This window comes from Vigna umbellata, chromosome 7 (assembly GCF_029865625.1).
Source record: "Vigna umbellata cultivar VRB3 chromosome 7, Vumbellata_1.0, whole genome shotgun sequence".
NCBI classification, from domain to species: domain Eukaryota; kingdom Viridiplantae; phylum Streptophyta; class Magnoliopsida; order Fabales; family Fabaceae; genus Vigna; species Vigna umbellata.
This window is the reverse complement of record NC_142171.1, coordinates 32,326,250-32,341,514: the sequence shown is the minus strand read 5'-3', so window position 1 is coordinate 32,341,514 and position 15,265 is coordinate 32,326,250.

Here is a 15,265-nt window from a genome sequence, read left to right as displayed (position 1 = left end):
CATATAGTGATATCAAGGAAGTATAGTGATCAAACACGTTAAGTTTGTAGTCTACCCAGACGAAATAACATGTATGATGAGATTGAAACATTTATTAATGCATCTTTTATTAAATATTATTCTTTAAATTTTTTATTAGTTTTGTTTTATAGGTTGTGATGAGACCTGTGTTTAAAAGTGAGATAAATAATAGAGTATATCCAAAAGAGTGAAATTATAAAAAATGTCATATTTATCTTTGTTACGTATGAATTTTATTGCACACTATTAGTGATTTGTTATTCCCTCCAACTAGATTATTTTATCTTATCCTGAAAATAAGCTGGTGATGCATTTTAATGGTTATCTCATCACTACTATAATGCATAAACGCCAAAAGCACCCATCAACACCAGCCACCCACACATTTATAACATTCCACCACACAAAAGGAAAGAGTTGTAGTCCAATTTTAATTTTATGTAACCTCTGGTCATGTTTAGATTGGATTCAGGTGTGAAAACAAGTGAATGAAAATAAAAAGAGTGGGAATCAGATAGAAAACAAAGCGGAAAATTTAATCATGTAGATGGTAAAGTAAACGGAAACAAAGAGAAATGAGTTGAAAGTTTCTTTTTATTTTTTTAATATAAACAATACCATCTTTCTTTTCGTTAAATATATTTGTAGTTAGGTGAAGTTTATATTCTTCCATGTTTTAAACTTTTAGTACATTTTAGTTTTCATATTTATTTTGATTTTAAAAATAAGTGGATATAATTTTTTAATTGAATGATATTAATGTTATATATATATATATATATATATATATATATATATATATATATATATATATATATATATATGTCACGCCCCATTAATTATTCTGCTTAGTCACCTCTCTGCTTCCATTAATGCACCGTGACACGCACACCCTTTCATTAAAACGCACTTACTCACACTGCATGCAGACTGCCAAGTGTCACTTTGGAACATTCTAAAACGGTAGTGGAATCCAAGTGGCAGCAGACGAATGGACGTTTGTCCTACGTGGGAAGAGAAATTAATTTCTCTGAGAAACTCTTCCCATTCTTCTGCACACTTCATCTTCTTCCCCAAACTCTTGCTTTTCAAATTCTCTGCCTTCTCTCTAGAGACCTTTCTTCTTCTCTCTTCTGTAACTCACCATTCTGCACTCCGATCACGTTTCAGAACCGTGAGGACGATCACTGCACCAAGAGCTCCAGATTGAACCGAACAACTTACAGTTCTGGTAAGTTTTATTTGGACGCTCGTTTCTGGAAGTTCCTGCAAACCATATTGAACATTAAACCAATTGGGGCAATCCTTTTCAGTAAATCCTTTCCATACACGTTCCCTATCTTGAACAAAACTCATGCCTAAAAAACTAGGTCAACTTTGACATTCATGGATCCAAATCTCCATATTCATTTTACCAAATACCAACATCTTTTTGGTGTGTCGTATTTCATATTGATATTCACATGTTACATCTCCTTTGAAGGGTATATGAGGAATGACATGCCAACGTGGCTATCCCAGTGTCCTTTAAATCCTTTTAAATATTTACCGCTTTTAAATTTCCTGTGAATTCACATACTCTTCAGCGAAATCAAAGGTGATACACCCTCCACGAGGTTCACACACTCTTCAGCGAAGTCCATAGGGTAAGTACACCTCTTAATCAAAATCAAAGTGATACACCCATCATAAGGTTCACTCACCTCTTCAGTGAAATCCACAAGGTTGTTACACTCTCTACTAGGACTCTACGAGGTAATTGTTTCCTTCTCTTTAGACCCGAACAAAGTTAGTGTCTTTATCTTTATTTGTCTTTTATTATGATAACACAAAAACTCTAAGGTTCATGTTATCTAGCAAAATCTAAATAAAGAGGGGCAGTTGTCAACACCCGATTTCGTCCAGGTAAGTCAATACAGATAAAAAAATAAAAAAATAAAAGAATAAAAGATTAATAATTAATGGTGTGTAAAGAGAAAAAATGATAAAAAATAAAATAATTTTCCTTAAAAGAATGTAAATGTATATAATTTTCAAACTTTAATTTAGCCCAAGAGCCTAAGAGTTTTATGCATATCTTGAAAACAGATCACTAGAAAATATTTTTGAAATATTGGTTTGTATTTAATATGGTAATAATTTGAATCAATATCAAGCTAATAATTATAAGCAATATTCCTAATAATAATTTGCTGCATCAGTTTATTTTTAAAAAGTGAAAAATATGATTTTAAAAACTGACAGTTTCTGGCAATAATTATAATCAATGCCTTGAATATTATTTGATTTGTTTTTCTTGCAAGCAAGACCATTTCTTTCCCTATTTTGTTCATTGAGAATTAAGTCACAATTAAGGCATGATAACCATAATATTACAATATGTGTATATAAATAAGCACCCTGTCATAGAAAAGAAGAGCGGAAAAAATAGACCAGAAATAATAGAGATAGAAAGAAAGGAAGAGAGTATAGAGGAAAATAAGTTCTCACGCAAGAGGGGTTCTGTCAATAGAAACTACCAAGGAAGAACTAGGGGAGAACCAAAAGCTGAAAAGGGAGTACCAAAATATTTTTAAACTTTGCTTTAAGAGAGGAACATTACGTGATTATCTTATTTGTCTCTAATGTCCACATTTTGATATTTTATCTGTAGCACTATGGATGTGTGTAGAATAGTTTATCTCCAAAATTAGAGTAAAATTTGCATGCAATAGATATGACTTTTCTTATCACTTTTGTTGTTTTTGAACGTTGCGCATTTAATGTCATTCAATGTTTGCTCAGAATAACAAAGTGTTTTTTGATTTTCTACCGTCAGGTAGCATTTTACAATTAAGTTCTTTAAATTGAAGATACCAAGCGTGTATAAGTACTTCATCATAGGATGAGGTATTTTTTAAGCTCATGGTATCATTTGATCAAGTAAACGCTTCTTTGGCTTTTGTCTCTTTTTAGACATATAGTGTTTAGCTTGTTTAGGCTTTTCTTATGTTTTTAATAATTAAGTCTTTTAATGGTTTTTGTCGAAGACATTGTCTCGAGTAGTTTTTTGTTTTCGAGAGACACCAAATACCTAATCCAGGTATTTTAAGCATTGAGCGTTTAACTCAATCTCTCTTGGACGCTTTTAGACAGGACATCGTCTAGTCATCTGTCTGGGTATTTTAGCCTATATGTTTTTTTAACTCTTAGGACCTAGATGTTTTCCTATGTTTTTCTATGTTTGGGGTTCAGGTTCTAGTTTTTGTTTGTTTAGGGTTTAGGCTCTAAGTCTTGTGTTTTTACCCTAGGTTGTTTTCTGGTTATTAACTTGTTTCAATGTTATTTTATTAAACTTCAAAACATGAAATTGTTTGTTCGTATAGACGATTTTGTCTTTAAGATGCATTTCTAACATTGGTTATTTAGTGGTTGGACGTTGAACGTGTGATGTTATACGTTTTTTTTGCACTAGTGGAAGTTGAGTGTCACATAACTGAGATTATGAAGCTCAATTAATGAAGTAGAACCACTGCTTTTTGTTTTTAGGGGTGATTGAGAACAAAGTGTTGAATACTGTGTAGTTATTCATGAGCGTTACAGAGTGCTTTTACATGACCATTTGTTTTGTAAATGGTGTTCATAAATGAGTGCAATAGTGTAATATGAATTATGTAGTGGCTTGTTGTATGCTATGAGGTTCCTGTTTTAAGTGAGTGTATAACCTTTAAGTCAATGGTTATGATTATATAATTGTAAACCAAATTTTCATGGGTGGATGTCAAGCGAGATCTTGAAATTGCCAAGTTGTTAGGTGTGGTTACCAGATGGGTTATACGGTTTCTGAATTTGAAACCTAAGGTGATTGATTTCTAAGACGCTTACATTAGTGTTAGCATGAATGTCACCTAGAAGTAGTAATTGTGAGGTGGGGTTGGTGATTATATTTTTGGTTATGTCTTCTTGTCATACTTCTTTAACTCGGCATTACCTTTTCTCTTCCAAGGGGTAGAAAGATGGATCTCTTCATCTTTAAGAGGTGGTGGAAAAGGCGTAGGTTCAAGTATTGCTCTTTCTTCTTTCGACAGGGTTAAAAGGGATAGATGTCTCGCCCATAGGTTTCTGGCTCGTGCTGAGTATAGTGCCGAAGTGAGGAGCATCAGAGTGTTTACTCATAATTCCTTGAAGAGCGGTCCAGGATGATTCGAATCGCCTTATTTTAGTGAACAGGATTAGTGCGGTGGAATATGAAAGATGACATATGATTGAAAAGATTGTTGATATTGGCATGAGTTGCTTTTAGATGACAACCTTGTGTAGCGATTTTGGGTATAGGCAGGATTCCTTCTAAGGGAAAATATGGTTTGGAATTGGATCGTTTGTTATAGTCTTACTACGTATTGACTTTGGTTGATGCGATCAATTTATAGTATTGACTTGATGATTGAGATAAATATGTCTTATTGATGTTTTAATGTTTATTCTGTTAGTTCACCCTTGCTTGTTATGTTTGGGTGATGATCGTATAACTCTGTTGTTATACGGGGGTTGATGATGTTACATATGTTTCAGCTGATGCATAAAGCGGCAAGATTATTGAGAGAGTTGGAGATTTTTGAGTTATCTTAAATGATGTTGCTTTTAATTATATTAGAAAGGTTTATTGCTTGTGGAGATTGTATACCTTTGATTATATTTTTTTTTAATTGATTTTTAAAAGAATTAGGACTTTTAATAAAGTTATCGATATTGAAATATTTTAAATTTTTAATTTTTGCAATAAAAAATGACATCCTGAATTGGGGTGTTACATGAAACGTTGTTTGACAAATAAAAAAATTTAAAACAATTAGGTTGAAGGACTATATTTATTTATTTTTAAAGTTTGAAAATCAAATTATATCAAAGTTTGAGACAAAGAAGATTTTCAATTTTATATTCAAGTTTAAAGAGTAAAAAATACTTTGTCTTTCTTATAATGCAACATTTACAAGGGACTTACTTGTTTTATTACATTGTAATTGATCTAAATTTAACTTGAATTGAAAAGTTTTAACATTAAAAATACGAGATTAGAAGAAATTTAAAGATGGATGATATAGTAGATTAAATAATTTTTATTATAATAAATTTTAATATTATTTCAATAAAAAAAATTTAAACTTTATTCAATTTCTTATTATTGTTTTTAAAATAAAATATGTATTTTAAGTTATATATAATAATTTAATGATATATAGTGAATATAAATTTCTAACACATTACACTAATACAAAATAGGTATATTAGATCAATTATGGAGCGTATCGGTTTCACAACTGATCTAATATGTACTGATATAATATGTTGAAAATATTAGATCAGTTTTGAAACATTGATGGAACATAACGAAACATCCATGACTTTGTTTAAGGAAAAAATCATGAAGGATCCATTTGTATATGAAACATTAACATTGCAAATAGATTAAAGTTTGATGTTTTATGTTGTTCTAGCTATGAAATCAGTGGAACTTTGTTTATATTCAAAGTCTCAAGATGTTAAAAGCAATATGTAGAATAGCAAAGTCACTTTGGAGGCAAAGTCATTATAGTTCTCAAATTCAAAAGATCAAAATCCTATTGTGGGATCCATGCCCTATTCGACTCTATAAGATCTCTACTTCAAGCGCTCTTAGCTCCATCTTCACACTCTCAGACTAGTATGTTCAGGTACTCGTCCTCTTCAAGTCAAATAAAGGTTGTGTCTATAGAAGACACTCTAATGCTCAAGTTAGTCAAGTGCATCATATAGTAATAAATGCAACAATTAATGAACGTAATTAATGTACCTCATAAAATGTGTCTTTTGTACTATTGTTCATGGGCTCTTACCTAGATGTGGGTCATTACCCTATTTACCTATTAATCTCATTTTAATCCTTTCTTCTTAGTTTAATAATAATTTATTGGCTTAATTACCTATTTAGTCCCTATGTTAGGAGGTAATTTTCTGTTTAGTACCCGGTTTTAAAAATGTAGGCATTTGGTACCTATGTTTTGAAATTTGTATCAATTCAATCCTATCCGTTATATTGTAAGTAACGGCGTTAACTGTTTAGTACCCGGTTTTAAAAATGTAGGCATTTGGTACCTATGTTTTGAAATTTGTATCAATTCAATCCTATCCGTTATATTGTAAGTGAAGATAATGTTGATGAAAGGGATACTACAATTGGGTGGCAAAGGAGAAAGATTATGAATTTGGAAAAATCACTTTTGGTTTGTCAGAGAAGGGAAAAGGTCTTAATCTGGATGTTATGTTTGATGGGGTTGATTAATATCGTCTTTGTATGTGTTATGTTTTAATTTTGTTGAAGTGTTGATGGAGCTTGACCCTTTAGTTGTCGTAAACCTCTAATTGTAATGCGGATGAAAATTACATTCTAATATAACCATCTTCTTCATTAAATACAATGGCATTAGAAGCACAATCTCATAATCTTTCTCCTTTGCCACCCAATTGTAGTATCCCTTTCATCAACATTATCTTCACTTACAATATAACGGATAGGATTGAATTGATACAAATTTCAAAACATAGGTACCAAATGCCTACATTTTTAAAACCGGGTACTAAACAGTTAACGCCGTTACTTATAATATAACGGATAGGATTGAATTGATACAAATTTCAAAACATAGGTACCAAATGCCTACATTTTTAAAACCGGATACTAGACAGAAAATTACCTCCTAACATGGGGACTAAGTAGGTAATTAAGCCTAATTTATTAACATCAACATTCTGATCGGTATAATTTTGTCGTGATTGTATATATTTAGACCAAGTACATACCAATTATCAAGATATACTCGGACATGATAATATTAGTCAAGATATATATTCAAACTCATAATACAAAAGAAATTAAAAAACTAAAATAATAAAATGAAATATATGTAAAATTAATAAAATTGATATATATTAAAACAAAAGTTATAAAACGATTATAAAAATGAATTAAAAAAACAATTTATAAAAACTTAAAAGATAAAATAATAAAATAAAATATATCAGAATAGAATCATCCAAAAATTACTATTGCAAAAGTGATTTCCCTTAATATATAGTAAATATATGTATAAAATAATTTCAAATTATTCTAATTGTAAAACGAAAATGGATAATACTTTGACAACAATATTTTAATAATATTTTAATATTATTTATGTATTATTATGTAATTGGTTAATGGTGATATTTATAATTATTATTGGTAATTTTGAAGTAATTTTGAACCGATCCTATAATAATACATAAATGATGATAAATATTAAATATTAACGGTATTTGGAAAAAAAGAGCAATTTAGCGATGCATTGGGACTCTTCGCAACAAAAGCCACGACTTCTGCAGCAATTTAGTCGGTCGCCTCTCACTGTCACATTATTAATGTCGTGTTGATTTTGAAGAGATGTAGTTGGTAGTCTCGACAAGTTGGTGATGAAATATGGGTCTATCAATCAATTGTATTTTTTTTATAATGGTTATATATAAAATAGGTTTTTTTATTATAGTTATATATAAATGAATCTTGAAAATAATTTTTCATAACTGAATTTGATTGTTTACTCAAAAAGAAAATGGAAAACAATAAAAATAAAATTCAATATATGTGTAAAATAAAAATATATATTATAAATAATACTAGTTTGATTCTCCATTATTTATTTATTTTATTATTAAACTCACAAACATTGATTATCTTTCCTTTTCCTCTTTTTCCACCACCAAATCAAACTAGTCATAATTTATTTGTGGAAAAGTTACACCTTTAATACTTATGCTTGTTTTGTATTGAATATTTAATTTATCATGCTACTCGTGTCAATTTTGTTATTTAATTTTAATAAACTAGAAACATACATCAAACAGAAATAGAAAGGTTTTTAATATATGTGGCTTTTAAATTTTATATAAAATTAAAATTTGTTTTCTCTCAAATTTTAATATATATGGTTCTTAAATTTTAAATAAATAATATAGTTATTCTAATTCAATTATATATATATATATATATATATATATATATATATATATATATATATATATAATCTGTTAAACTACGTTACTCCTGAGTTGTTTATACTATGTTTACGAGCGCTCACAAACCATCCTCACGCTCAACCGCTCGGCAGTCCATGTTTACGAGCGCTCACAAACCATCCTCACGCTCAACCGCTCGACAATCCATGTTTACGAGCGCTCAAGAAATTGGCCGTTCGGCCCCAAATTTGTTCAACCTTTTGGTTTTCAGCGCTCGACAACCCATGCGTACGAGCGTTCAAGACAGTCGGCCGTTCGACTTCCCTTTGCTTTCAACCACTCAGTCTCACATGCCACTCGACCGCTCGACCTATGTAACAGTCCTCATGATCGGCCTCGCATACCACTCGACCTCTATCGCTGGGTCATACGTATCCTCACGTTCGGCCTCATTTGCTCCAGCTTTTTGCCGTTCATCTTCGCCTCCTTTTGGTCCATCAAATTCCTCACTTGCACACGCTCTCTAATTACAGCAAAGACAGCCTCCCTCAAACTCATAAGTCCTATAGTTACCACGTTCATAAAACGGAACGGTTAACTCGGACTTGGGGGGCATGTTATGTAGTAAGGATATTTATGTAATAACATAAATATCTTAGATATTTTAGACAGTTAAGATATTTGTCAAAGCCACTAGCCACATTTTTAGGTAAGGTGGTTATTTTTATTTTGCTTATAAATACAGTGACAGGACCAAAGTCCAGGTACGTTCTCTTTATGCTCTAGAGATCCTGAATAATATTTCAGAGCAGTATCCAATTACTCTCTTGAGAGCTTCAGCTCCATAACTCACATCTGACTTGAGCGTCGGAGTATCTTTGCAGGTACCTCCCCCTCCTTTGGTGAATACGAAGGACAACAGTTGAAGAAATGCAAGCATCCCAAACATCCAGGAGCAACAGAGACACACAGGAAAATGTATACCGAAACATTTTGGCGCCCACCGTGGGGCCGAGGGCCATCCCAATGAAACCACAAGAGGAGCCTCGGCCTCAACCCAGCATTCCTTCGGATAAAACTTCTCCAAATTAAGTTACTGCCACATCACCCCCAGGGAATCTCCTCCGTGAGTCATTAACACCACCGTAAGCACCTCCGCGAAAGCGCACTAGTGGGAACCTCAGCAAAGTCACACCCCTCTGCGGATCAGATCCAGCACAAAAATATATCTGTTCTATAGGCTTGTATCAGCAAGCCACTGTCATTGCCAGATCGAGTGACGCCTCCAGCGAATTTCTCTCCTTCCTCCGCCACCACTGATGTCGTCTTTATCAGGATACAATTCCCATGCCAGCACCAATTACTGCGACAATTGGTTCGGCGTTCTCTACGACCATGACTCTCGCTACCACGGCGAAATCATCCTCCATCGCCGCCTCGACTCAGACAAACGCCGCCTTCACCAGCGGCAACACCAGCAGCCTCTCTGCACTCCCACACGCTAGATCAAAACCACAATTCCTAATTCCCCAAATTCCCAATTACACCAGAAATCGCAGAACAAGGGAAAACCCTAAATCCCCAAATTGAGCTCAGGTTCTCACTCTTCGTCTTCAATGGCAACCACTTTTCTGAAAATTACACCCAACGTGTTCTCACTCTTCGTCTTCAATGGCAACCACTTTTCTGAAAATTACACCCAACGTGTTCTCACTCTTCGTCTTCAATGGCAACCACTTTTCTGAAAATTACACCCAACGTGTTCCAAAGACAGCCCCAAATCGGGTCCGCCCATCAGCCTCCGTCGCACCATCAAGTATTGCTAAGTCATCTCCAGCTTCTCCATGATTGCACAATCCGCAAATCAAAAAAACCCTAAATTCCTAAATCACCTCCCAAACACCATCCCGCTAATCCCACGATGACGGTGGAGACCACGGAACTCCTATCCACGGAGTATCTCAACAAGAACAGCCCACACCAGCACTTTCAACGCCTGTTTCTTCGCTCTCTTTCTCTCCACGCCTTTTCAATGGTGCTGTCGAGGTTTGCCATATTCGAGTACTGAATCTCACTTATCTTGGGGGGCATCCGCCACCACGCCAGTGCGGTCACACAGTCACAACCGAGTCTGCGATTCTGTCAGGAGCTCAGTTCCAGTCACATGAGCAGACTCGCCGTTTGCGCGGAAGATTCCCACACGAAAGAATCGCGGACTCATTCTCCACGTCTTCCGCAACACTCGCGCCATCCACGCGTTGTCCGGCTCTGCCTCCACGTCATCAAACCCCGTTTCTATTTCCCAAACTTCAAACGCCAGACGAGCGTTCAACATCTGTACGAGCGTTCAACAAAATATGCGTCGAACGTTCAAACGGCTCAGCCTCGCGTTCGTATAGGACGTTCGTCCGGAATCTTCCCAAGCTCAGGCTCGCGTACGTCAAGGACGTTCGTTTTGGAATGTCTCAAGCCCGCCTCGCGTACGTCAAGGACGTTCGTCCTGAGACGTCCCGCAATCAGAGATCTCTACCGCTCGATCAAACTTCAACACGAGCGTTAACAAGCCATATGACGAGCGTTCAAACCGTCCTCACCCCCAGCCGCTCGACACTCCACTTGGTTTAGGCCGCTCTACAAACAATGGGACGAACAATCAAATCACCCCCGACGTTCGTCCACGTAGTCCAAAACGTTCGCCCGCTCGGTCACCAGCGACGTTCATCCACTCTGCTCTCAATGATCAGCCACACGGAGTCAATGACGTTTGTCCTCGCCTTCGGAGACGAACGCCCGACAATCAATCACTGGACGAACGTTCGTCAATCGATTTCAACCACTCGGTCATCAACGTTCGTCCCCAACCATTCGGCCATTTGTTTCAATAGCGTTCGGCCCACAATGCTCGCCACATTGACGTTCGGCCTATAGCGTTCGTTCCAACTCGACTTTCGAAACCGAACGCTCGACAATCAATGCGGACGAGCGTTCAAACAGTAGATCGCTCGGCCTCACCTTCGTAAACGAACGCTCGACAATCAATATGTGGACGAGCGGTCGTCAATCCATTTCAACGAGCGCTCGTCCATCCACTTCAACGAGCGTTCGTCAATCCCTTTCAACGAGCGCTCGTCCATCCGTTTCAACGAGCGCTCGTCCACCCATGGCCTCAAACATATTACCAGTCGTTTCAATAACGTTCGTCACTTATCTGATCACTAGCGTTCGCCATAGATCGTTCGTCACTTCCCAGGACCATCAACGTTCGCCTAGGGCGTTGGTCACTTCGTTGGTCATGAACGTTCGGCCAAGAGCGTTCGTCACTTCTCATGATCATCTACGTTCCTCGTCACATTGTTTATCATCAACATTTGGTCCAGAGCGTTCGTCACTTTGCTTATTATCAACCTTCGGCCACTACCACTCGACCATACGTCAATACGAGCGCTCCCGCATTCGACCTCAACGTTGGACAGTTCATTTCAACGAGCGTTCAAGAAGCGCTCGCCAAAGCCTGCGTACGAGCGTCCTTGCTGTTTGCCGTTCGCCCTCACCATTTGGATCCGAACGCTCGACTATATCAACGAACGTTCACAAACTCAATCGTTCGGCCATACTCTTGTTCGGCCTCTGTGCGTTTGGTCCACTCGGATCCCAAGCGTTCGTCCACCCGAAATGCACAACGTTCGTCAGATATTGGAATGTCGGCCACCCGCTCAATATCGTTCATCCACTTGAATCCGCCAGCGTTCGCTCATTCGACTACAGCTGATACTCGCTTTGGTCCTCATTAACGTTCGGTCTTGAACGCTCCACACTTCGCTTGTCATTAACGTTCAGCCTCTCAACAATCAATATGGACGAGCGTTCAAGCCTTCAGTCGTTCGTCCTCGGACCGGTCGTCCTCGCCCTTCGGAATGGAACGTTCGACAACGCCTGTGGACGAGCGTTCAAACAATCAGCCGCTCGTCCTTGAACCGTTCGTCCTCGCACTCTGATTTGAACGCTCGACAACGCCTGTGGACGAGCGTTCAAGCCTTCAACAATATCAACGAACGTTCGGCATGATACTCCCTATGTACGAGCGTTCAACAAAATATGTGTCGAGCGTACAAACAATCCTCACGCTCAATGGACGAACGTTCAAACTGTCCCCGACGTTCGTCCACTCGATCTCAACCGCTCGTCCACTCTGTCCCCAGCGTTCGGCAACTTTGACTTAACACTTCGGTCAACCGCCTCAAATAACGTTCGTCCACTCGGATCAACCAGCGTTCGCCCATTCGACTAAAACCTTATACACTAGTCCTCAGTGACGTTCGGCATGTTGGTTTCAACCGTTCGGCATCTTGGCTTCAACCGTTCGGCCAATCACTTAATTAACGCTCGGCAATATCTGCAGGAAGTGTTCGGTCATTCGGACTCACAAGCGTTCGGTCAATCAATGTCTTTGACGTACGGCCTCAAGCGTCCAGCATTCGGCCTAATTAACGTTTGGCCACCAGGTTTGCAATTTGACCAAACGGTCTCACTTATATACTCAATATTATTTCTTACAGTGCAGATAATCGTCTCTTGTACATAAAAGCGGACACCTGAGAGCTGTCCATACTGAAGCACTTCTTAACCTGGCAGATGTTCGCCCAAGAACACCCAGGTGCATAAAGGGACACACTCCCGCTGGTAGATGTTCGCCCTAGAACACCCAGGTGCATTGAACAAAGGGACACACTCCCGCTGGTAGATGTTCGCCCTAGAACACCCAGGTGCATTGAACAAAGGGACACACTCCCGCTGGTAGTTGTTCGCCCAAGAACACCCAGAACATCAACCGCTCGACAAACCATGTCCACGAGCGTTCTACGGGATACACTCCCATGGGTCACTGTTCGCCCAAGAACACCCAGTACATTCGAGATACACTCCCACTGGTAGATGTTCGCCCTAGAACACCCAGGAGCATCAAACAAAGGGACACACTCCCGCTGGTAGATGTTCGCCCTAGAACACTCAAACCATCAAACCTAGGGGACCATCCCCATAGCCTAGCTTATGTTCACCCAAGAACATCAACTTTTCAAAGATTCTGTCTTTCAACGCTCGACATTCAATTGTCAACGAGCGTCCACTCAATCAGCGTTCGGCCTCAACGCTCGACATTCAATTGTTAACGAGCGTCCACTCAGTCAGCGTTCGGCCTCAACGCTCGACAAACAACGAGCGTCCAAACTTCGCTGGACATTCCATTTTAACGAGCATTCAAGAGCCGCTCGTCAATTCACATCAACGAGCGCTCGGCAGTCCATGTTTACGAGCGCTCACAAACCATCCTCACGCTCAACCGCTCGGCAGTCCATGTTTACGAGCGCTCACAAACCATCCTCACGCTCAACCGCTCGGCAATCCATGTTTACGAGCGCTCAAGAAATTGGCCGTTTGGCCCCAAATTTGTTCAACCTTTTGGTTTTCAGCGCTCGACAACCCATGCGTACGAGCGTTCAAGACAGTCGGCCGTTCGACTTCCCTTTGCTTTCAACCACTCAGTCTCACATGCCACTCGACCGCTCGACCTATGTAACAGTCCTCATGATCGGCCTCGCATACCACTCGACCTCTATCGCTGGGTCATACGTATCCTCACGTTCGGCCTCATTTGCTCCAGCTTTTTGCCGTTCATCTTCGCCTCCTTTTGGTCCATCAAATTCCTCACTTGCACACGCTCTCTAATTACAGCAAAGACAGCCTCCCTCAAACTCATAAGTCCTATAGTTACCACGTTCATAAAACGGAACGGTTAACTCGGACTTGGGGGGCATGTTATGTAGTAAGGATATTTATGTAATAACATAAATATCTTAGATATTTTAGACAGTTAAGATATTTGTCAAAGCCACTAGCCACATTTTTAGGTAAGGTGGTTATTTTTATTTTGCTTATAAATACAGTGACAGGACCAAAGTCCAGGTACGTTCTCTTTATGCTCTAGAGATCCTGAATAATATTTCAGAGCAGTATCCAATTACTCTCTTGAGAGCTTCAGCTCCATAACTCACATCTGACTTGAGCGTCGGAGTATCTTTGCAGGTACCTCCCCCTCCTTTGGTGAATACGAAGGACAACAGTTGAAGAAATGCAAGCATCCCAGACATCCAGGAGCAACAGAGACACACAGGAAAATGTATACCGAAACATACTATAATATACGTTTTAACTTAAATGAAAGTCTACAACATCTTCTAACACAAAAGAATTGACAGGTTAAGATAACACAATTATATTAATTATTTTTTAATTTTAAGACCAAAATAAAAGTTTAAAAGAAAAAGAATACAAATTTTATATTTAAGTTTCTACACTAAAAATATATTTAACTCATATGCATGGATATTTTATGTTATATATTATTATATTTATATATATTATTATAAGATAAAAATATAAATGTTGTTATTATAAAAATTAAATTGAAAATTTAAAATTATTGAAAAGTATTTTAAAGATCATGGGATATTGATTAACAGCAATAACAAAAAAAAAGGGTTAAAATAAAGTTAAATATTCGCTCTTAGGCTTAAATTAAAATTTTATATGTTTAATAAATATTGCATTTCAAAACAATCATGGGATATTGATTTCTAGCATATTTATAACCTAAAATACAAACATAACAAACCAAAAAGTATTTGTTGGCTTGTCCGCTCCACGTAAATGTGCACATGTATTTCCCTGACCAGGTTGTGTTATTTGTATTACTATTTAAACTCATGATGAATTTAAAATTAAGTTATGTACCGTAGGATAGCTGAATTCACCAACGGTCGACGAGTACCATGGACGATAGCTTGTCGACCCATCTTACGATCGCAATGTCACGATCGCAGGAGTGTCGAACACTTCTTAACGCCAATCGTTTGTTGATGTCGACACTCATTTTGTTGATGTCGACACACTGGTAGTCGACAAGCCAGCAACGATGTCGCGACATATAACACACGACACAGAACACTCACAAGTCTGTGTCGATTCACCAGGCGCTTGACAAACAGTGAACAATTCCTAATTTAGCAGTTAAAAGTAAACAGTTACAAAGATCAGTGAATGCCACGAATCACGGGAATAACTGACCTAGTGTCAAACACGGTCCAACAGTTACAACCTCCAGGTAACCAACTTCGATAACTGACCGGATTTTCAGGTAAACGGTTTATTTTACTATTTTAAATATGAAGATCACACGAGA